Genomic DNA, 9259 nt, shown 5'->3' with positions numbered 1-9259 from the left:
CTTTTTTTCCCTTTCTTAAAGATAGGAACTATGTTAGCAATTCTCCCGTCGTACAGTACAACCCCTGAGTTTACCGATTCATTAAAAATTCTCGCTAATGGGCTTGCAATTTCATGCTCCGGTTCCTTTAATATTCTTGGATGAAGATTGTCTGGGCCCTCTGATTTTGTCCCATTAAGCTATTCAAGTATGGTTTCTACTTCAGATGTGGTAATATCCACCTCCACATCCTCATTCCCATTTGTCATCCTTCCATTATCCCTAAGCTCCTCATTAGCCTTATTAAAGACTGAGGCAAAGTACTTATTTAGATATTGGGCCACTCCTAGGTTATCCTTAACCTCCTTTCCATCCTCAGTGTTTAGCGGTCCCACTTTTTCTTTCTTCGTTTTCTTCTTATTTATATGGCTATAGAACCTTTTATTATTGGTTTTAATTCCCTTTGCAAGGTCCAACTCTACTTGATAACAAAATGTTATCATAGCTGAAGGCCTCTGTAAAAGACTGTGCGAATGAGGAATGCATGCATCAGGAAAAGATAAGGTGTGAAGGCCATTGTCAACCAGAGGGTCAAGAAAGGAGGAGCAAAGAAGCTTATCGGGATTTGTTGACTCCAAAAGAACCATCAATGTGCATCCATGATTGAGGAAGAGCAGACTGACAACAGTGAAGTGAAGGCTGGAACCCCTAAAGACAATTGACTAAATTGAAACCAGGACAGTATGACCTTCTCAGAGGTGTTTTTGGAATGTTAATGACTAAAAAGATACATCACTTTAAGGAGTAACCAGTCAAACTGACACAGCAAAATCCATAGACTTCAACAGAGAAAAAAAAGACTATAAAAACAGGATGCTTCACCATGGGACTTTGGGTTCATCTTGCCAGGAGCATTGGATCACGACCAACAGAGCCCAGCTCTCCTCTGTGACCAATCTGGCTGGCCACTAGATTGATCCAGACTCTGGACTGCTAACTATAAACATCAACTGGTAGGATTCTGTGTGTGTGAGTACATGTGTGTGTGTGAGTGTGTGTTTGAAAAACGTATGTTAACTGCGGCGTTTTTGCCTTCTGCCCTATAAAGATCCCATGTGCTTCTTATAAGTATAACAAGTTCATGAGCAACGTGCACTCTCAGCTTTGCAGAGCTCACACAGCTCTTTTGCAGGGTTTTAAAAAAGTTATTTTACCTAAAATTAGAAAGGAGCTGTTTGGAACAGGGCTAAATTTTTCTAAGGATCCTGTAAAGAAAATATATAATATAGACCAACAAGGAGTTCTGAGGGCATTCTTCACCAAAAAAATTAAAAATTTTGTGCATGATATTTTAAAATTCTGTGAAATTCTGCCAATTTTATTTGTCAAATAAATGTGGAGGATCCAACATGGAATTGGGGGAGTATAGAGGTGTGGGACTCACCCTTGTGGTGCCTCCTGCTGGTCATTGGGAATTAGCTCTAGTCCAGCCTCCACAGTGCCCTCTGCAGGCCAGTGTCCCACTGCCGCTGGCCCCCGTGTCCCTCCCAGGACCCAATGCCCCTTGTCTTTGGGGTGCTGCCCCCTGGCAATGCCCCCACAGTCTCACGGTCTCCCCACCAAGGGGAACCCCCAACCTCTATCCCCGCTTCACCTCAGTCTTGGCTACTGCCCAGTCTCCATCTAGCCCCCACTCACTGGGGCAGACTGCAGTATCAGCCACTCATCGCAGGCAAAGGGGTTCAGACCTGCTGCCTCTGGCTACCCCTGGGCTGCTCGCTGCAACCCAGTAACTAATAGGCCTTACCAGACCTGCAGCCTGGGGCTTTCCTAGGCCTGGCTCCCTTGGCCTTTCCCCAGTCCTGCTCCAATCCAGAGACCTGGTTAACCTCCCTGCAGCCAGGCCCTTCTATCTCTGAACACAGAGAGAGACTGTCTACTTCTGTGCCTGGCTCAAGTCTTTATACGGCCGGCATGGCCCCAGCTGAGCCTGCTTCCTCCCAATCAGCCCAGGCATCTTGCTGTTCCACAGCCCTTCTCCAGGGCTGTTTTAAACCCCTCAGGGCAGGAGTGGGTAACCACCCGGCTACAGGGAGCAAAAGCCACTGGCTGCACAGAGGAAGGTGATCACTCTGCAGTTCCCCCTGGGACACGAACTCAGCGATGAGGCTGCACCCAATGCTGACACTGTGCAAGGACCAGGCCTACCCCTGAAACACCTCAGGGCACTACCCCTTTGTGCCAGGTGCACCAGGTTTGGGTAGGCAGGATCCAAGTGTGAAGTGGATTAGTGTGGTGGGATCCAGGTGTGGGTTGAGAGGGTTCTGTGTGGGGCAATCTGGGGGCAGACAGTTCAGTGGGGGATTTGGGTGTGGAGGGGTCTGGAGGCACAGGGATTTATTGGAGGAGGGGGGATCTGGGTGCAATGGTAATTGGACTCTGCAGAGGGATCCAGTTGAAGGTGGCTGGGGCTCAGCAGAGGAGTGTCTGGGTGTGGAGAGTGGAATAGAGCTTGGCAGGGGGGGTTGGGTGTTGGGGGTTCAGTGGGAGAGTGCAGATGCTGTGGGAATGGGATTCATTGGGGTGGGGATCCCAGTGTAACTGGTTGGGGCTCAGTGGAGTGGGGATCTGGGTGTTGGGGACTCGTCAGGGTGGTCCAGGTACAGGGGGAGTGGAGCTCTGTGAGCAGGGTTCGGGGGTGCAGGTGATACTCGGTGGGAGGATCTGGATACATATGGGTTGGGCGGATGGGGGAGCAGTTCCCTGTGCAGTGATCCCTCCCCCTGCAGCTGAGAAGTGATGGGTACAGGAAGAGCAGGGGGGGTGGTTTGCAGAGCTTCCTGCATCCAGAGCAGAAATCTGGGGATGGGTCTGACCAGGCCCTGGATGCTGTGCAGGGGAAGTAGTAGTTACATCCTCTCTAGTCCAGCTGAGACTAGAAGCTGAGCCCAGCACACGGTAGGAACCGCCAGCCAGGTCTTTCCCAGTCTTGCCCCCTGCCCCACAGTGATTTACTTCTCTGCCGGCTGTCCTGGGGACCCAAAACATACTGGGGAAGTCACATGACTGCTCTTGTGGCTTCCCTTTGCTTCCTCATCAGAAAATCATTTTTCGGTGAGGAAGCAAAGAAATCTGTGGGGGATATGAATTCTGTGCATGAGCAGTGGTGCAGAATTCCCCCAGGAGTAGTAATATTGGTGCCTTCACAGCCCTCATCACTGTAGTGTGTGAGCTGCTTCCAGCAGCATAGTGAGCAACATGATGTACATCTCTCACATGAGGTTCATGCTCTTTCTCTCAGCCTCTCTCCACACAAATAAGTGAGTGCATTGTGGAGTGTTGTTTTGGTACAGGTCTGTGGTTGGGGATTTTTTTAAAAAACATCCATGAAATGAACACACTGCTCTGACTTTATTTGCAGCAGGCTGGTTAGAGAAGTACGCCTTGCACTGAGAGCAGAAGGTGGCAAGGTTTGTGATGGTCCTTTGTTCCTATGGAAGTTCATTCCATTGTCTCAGACTAGCCCCTGTTAAAGCTCTTCCTCCCATAAGAAATTAAACAGACATGCAAGAGTTTCTCCGGCTGTTCCCAGGGACTCAACAGTGGAGTTAGAAATAGATCCCAACTGTTGGAAGTCCCAATCATTAGATCAAAGGAGAAATTTTCACCATGGGGGAGGAAGATAAAATATTTACACCAGGGCTATATTGAGAACAAAGATTCTGTAAAGCACCAGTTGTAAAATAATGTGCCCAAGCTACAAGAATCACCACACTATTTGTTTGCAATCTATCTAGCCTCTGTGAAATTTTTAGAATGAAAGGGAAAGAGGCGGGGGAGGGGGAGGGGAAGGGCAGTATCAGCAGGAACGGTTAAAGAGCTGTGTTGGGTGATAATTAAATCTGAACTGTAAAGGTCATGAGATAGTTTGTCAATTTTTGAGCTGATTCCTAGCAAACCCAGAATGTTATCAATTCATTGTCATTGGCTGCAAATTAGAAATAAACTATCTGAAATAAAAACCCAGTGGTGCAGAGGATGCTAAATGAGACTCTCCCATTTCATTTCTGCTCATCTCCATTAATTTGCAACTCATTAATAACAGAACAATCAATCTAAATAGAGTCCCAGCTATTGACTCCCATAAAGAGAGAAAAAAGATTAAACTGTTACAAAAACTGCCAGAGATATGTTACACATGGAGGCTGGGTGGAGGAGGAAAGGGATGGGGAAGTTTATTAGAACAGTAGCAGGAAGTAACTTTTATTTTACAGCTTCTCTAGCTGATGATGCTTCCCATGCTCCCAGAGCCAATTTCATCTCTGAAGCTTGGTAAAGTAGCTTCGAGAAGTATCCTTGTCATCAAAATCGCGAGGCACATATTTCAAAATCTTCTGTGGCCACTGCAGAGACTTGCTCAAACTGGATTCTGCAAGGGCAACATCTCTGCCTTAAAGGGGAAGCGTTCAGATTTCAGGGTTGCACATTTGCACCACAGCACCTGAGTGATGAGTGGTGTGGGATGATGGGAAAAGGAATACAGGTGATTAGCTGCAAGGAACCCATTTTCTCACCATGTTCAGACCCTATCCTATATAGCAACATGACTAGAGTTTGATGCCTGAGTGTTTTCAGGCTAGAGACAACAGCCATTAATGTAAACAAAAAGGTTCTCCTTGACTTAGTGCTGCAAATAATAACGTGCCTCCTCAAATAAGGAGCTGCCTTTGTTTCACAATTTCAGTAGGCACAGAGGTTACTGAATGCCACAAAATATTGTGTGATGAGTTTATCTATCAGACACTGTGTTTGAGACCTGGAAAGGGTGAAATTCACTCCTGTGCAGAGAGCCACTCCTAGGCCTGTGCATGCATGACATCAATTTTGTAAAGAGAGCATGTATGTCACTACATTTTTTTTGAAAGCAGAAAAGAATCCTGTGTTCACCCATGAAAGCTCATGCTTCAAAACGTCTGTTAGTCTATAAGGTGCTACAGGATTCTTTGCTGCTTTTACAGATCCAGACTAACACGGCTACCCCTCTGATACATTTTTTTTGTAGTTTTTCTAAGGTTCACTACATTTTTGGTAAGGCTTCGTTCTTGTCACCTTGATGCACATTTCCCTTTAGTACAGATATACTCATTTTCTGCTAACTAATTTACGGTAAATTGCCTTGTATAAATTGGAATTACTCCATTGAAACCAATGGAGATGTGCCAGTGTACCTCGGCTGGGTCTCTGGTTGGTTGGAAAGTGTATTTTCTAGTTGCTGAATTGTTTGCCTAAACATTTCCCTAGATGCAATTCTGATTCCAGTGTCTATCTTAGTTTGAGCACAGCAAGGTCTCAGCACCTCTAGGGACACAGAATAAAGTACATATAATGTATTACAGTCTTTATTTTTAAGAAGTGCTTTTCTGGGGGTTGATAACAGCAGCGGGGAACCAGCAAGAACAAATGTATTAGCTTCTGTTCAAGCAGTTTTCAAATTATATTAGCCCAGCCTCAGCCCTTTCTATCAAGATTCCAATTTGCCTCAAATTCTGAAAGCACAACCCTGTGTTTAATATTCAGATCCACACATCATCCTAAATTAGGAAAAGTTTCTAAAAAAAAAAATCCAAGTTGTTTGTACTTAAAATTCCCCGAAGGCAGCCAGCACAATTCTAGGATATTTCAAGCCTGTAAAATAAGGGAGTCTGTTCACCTTGTCATACACAGAGATCTAGTCTGAGTTTTCATTCTCACTTGCCTGTAAGGGCCACATGCCACTCTGAATCAAACCTGTGTAAATCCATAGCAGCTTCACCAACAAGTGTAAATGTGAGCAGAATGTGGCCACTGTGCCATTCCCCCATAATCTTGACCCCTGGCTATTCTGTGAGAGAAGCGCATGTTAGCTGAACAGAACTATGCACAAACAACCAAAAATGTGACAGTGCAGTGGGCTCTTAGGTGGGCTTCAGCCAGCTTTGTTTTTGAGCCCAGAGATTTTTTATATTTTTTGATATGGATCCAACACTTGTTCAGGCATAGTACATTTCAGACCAGGGGCTTAACTTCATCTACTGAATGAGTGCTAGGGCATGTACAGAATCCAATATGTATCATCATCATTATGCCAATGGGCTGATATGCACCTTACATCTTGGGCAGAGGTATAAGGACCATGATTTTCAGAAGTGACCAGTGATTTGGGGTGCTGTTGCTTTTAGATAGCCACCTTAAAGAGGCCCAGTTCTCGAGGGCATGAGTGTCTCACGTGGAACACTTAAAATCACTAGTCGATTTTGAAGGGCCTGCGCTGAAGAGTCTCCAATCTAGTGACAGACGGACAAGTAGAGATAACAACCAACAGAGAAAGGCTGGGCCAGAGCAAGATTAGAATTTTACGAAGTAGATCGTGTTGTATGGACATCAGTGTTTCAATAAAGAGGTTTGCACCTTTAAATAGTAATATTGCCTTTTGCACTGAGACCTACATCTACATGACAAAAGACCTGAGGGAACGCAGTGTTATATAGAGTCAGACTTACATGATCAGGCTAGATGTGCTCTTGCAGCAATAGCTGGGAGAGTAGATAGGATTGTTGCTGCAGAAGGAGATGGCACTGGCATGGTCCTCTATAGTAACTGAGCATCTCAGTCTTTACTGTAATGTATTTATCACCGTGACACTGCTGCAAGCCCTATTATTCCATTTTACAGATGGGAAACTGAGGCAAGAGAGACTAAATGCCTTGCCTAGGGTCACACAGGAAATCTGCTGCGGAAGGAGTTGAACCCAGATCATTTACTAGTTCTCTAACCACTGGATCACACTGTTTATACATTTGTTGAAGATATGGATGGTGTATGTAAACCCTCTACCCTTCTCGTCATCCCCAACAGATTGGGTCTATCCTCATCCAGCTTCTTTTTGGGACACGACTGTAGTTTCAGTCATTCTGTTGCAGTTATCCAATAGTGTTGCTAAAGAAGTAAACTGTCAGTCAAATCAGTGCTATTCTTGCCAGCCAGCTGCCCCCGTAACTGCAATTCATTCAATCCATATTCAGTTCTAATACTGAATTAAAGGAGTTACGGGGCTTGGAGAGCACTAGCTTGATTGGCATTTTCCTTCTATAGAAGAGATACAGCTGAACGGTAGCAGAGCTTGTGAAATGACAATTTGCACCTCTGTCAGAGAAATGGAGTGAATGAAAATACCATGTCTCAAGCAGGGAAAACGAACAACAGAAATATCAAACTCCATCAAAAGAATGACAAAACAAACATTTTGGTGGTGTCCTTTCTTCAGGCTGAAATAGGCATTAGCATTGAAACTTGCCACATGCAAGGGATGTTTCCAGGTCACATCTCTTTAAAGATGATTGCATTAAAAAGTCTTAAAGGAGCCGTGGCTCTATCACTTAAAATCAAAGTGCAATTGATACTGGTAATCATATTGCACTTCTGATACATTTTGAAGTGAATGGACTCCTGAGGGACTAGGAGTAGCAAAATGGGAGTCAAAACACCTGGTTTCCATTTCTTGGTCTGGCAGCAATTTGCTCCATGGTGCTGGATAAATAATATAGGAAGCAATTTTTACTTCATATTTAGGGGTATTTGCATTGAACAAGACAAGTGCCTTTTGTACTCTGCATGTGCACAATATGAGTACAGATAAGTCTCTGGTTTCCACAGGCACATGAAAGTCCCCACTTGTGGATGCACGTGGATAGATATGCACATATCCAGTCATATGCCTGCCCACTATGTAAGCTATGAAAAGCAGGACTTTGTGCTTTAACTTCCCCACCTGTAAAAGGAGGATAAGAATTGTAGGAAGAATTAAAATACCTCAGCTGGTGACATACTGAACAGAAGGGCTCTAGTCTCCTCCACTAATGCTTGGCAGCTTTCAAGGCTAATGAAACAAGACAGCTGTATAATTAAGGATGAGTAGACTCAAAATCTATGCCCAAAACTCCAACTAAAGCACCTAACTTTTGAGTTCTAAGACCAGATCTACATTTAAAAATTGGATTGACCTGGGTATGTCGTTCAAGGTGAGAAAAATTGAGTACTGTAGTAAGTCGACCCAATCCCCAATGTAGATGTAGCTAGGTCAATAGAAGAATTCTTCCATCAGCATAGCTACTACCTCCTGGAGAGGTGGATTAACTACACTGACAGAAAAGCCCCTGCTGTCAACATAGAGCAGATGCAGCTGTGTCACTGTATCACTTGTAGTATAGACATTCATTTTCATTCCCCCTTTCCTATGCCAAGAATCTAAAATGAAGTGCTAAAATATGATATTTGAGAGAGAGTCTTCATAATATTTCTAGCACAAGCAGAAGTAACTACTTCTAGAAACAATGTGAGTGTGATGGTTTTTCCAGTTCTGCTTTGCTGTCTCAAGGGGTTCTGATGGATTGTGAAAATCTTATTGGCATCAAGGTTGCATCAACACTATAGAGCCTGGCATAGCCACCATATGTAGATGCAGCATGCCCTGACAGAATTCTTCCAGTGTAGGAACACCATCTCCCTGCACAATGTTAGCTATGCTGACCAAAACCCTCTTCAGTTGGCATTGCTACATCTACATTGCGAGTTTTGTTGATGTAGCTATGCAGTTGGGGAGGTGGGGAGTAAAGGAGTGGATTTTGATTGCTCTGCCAGTATAAGGGAAATGTTGACCAGGCCTAAGTCAGAGCTTCTGAGGCGCAGAATTTTCTGGAGTGACAGTTTCTGAGCAAGGAAACTGCCTGCTGTTTGTTTCTACTGTGTTCAGGAAACCAGGACTTTGTGTAGTCTTTGTAAATAAACCAGATTATACTGAGTTTACACCTTATATATATGATCAATCTCATCCTAACAAATTATCCTGAAAGCCCTGAATATTGGCTAACTTGTCAGGCCTTAGGGACAACAATATGTATAAGTCCCTGTCCAATCATTTGGTTTGTGAAAATTGTACTTTTCCTTCTTCAAATTCTTACGTATCATATGCACCTACAAGTTACAGCAGGTACAAGTCTGCATGGCAGGGAAACCCACATCCAAACAGAGGAAACTATGTGCTGCTTGTTTCATGATCAATCCATCAACTGGAAATTTTAAAAAGCTCAACCACCATGAGAGTTGAGACAACTGCAGTCTGCAGGGCCGGTGCAAGGAAGTTTCGCGCCCTAGGCGAAACTTCCACCTTGCACCCGCACCCCAGCTAACCCCGCCCCCCCACGGCAGCTAACTCAGCCTCCCACCTGGAGAGCCCCCCACCACA

Source organism: Gopherus evgoodei, chromosome 2, assembly GCF_007399415.2.
Source record: "Gopherus evgoodei ecotype Sinaloan lineage chromosome 2, rGopEvg1_v1.p, whole genome shotgun sequence".
Lineage (NCBI taxonomy): Eukaryota > Metazoa > Chordata > Testudines > Testudinidae > Gopherus > Gopherus evgoodei.
Note: the sequence above shows the minus strand (reverse complement) of the source record.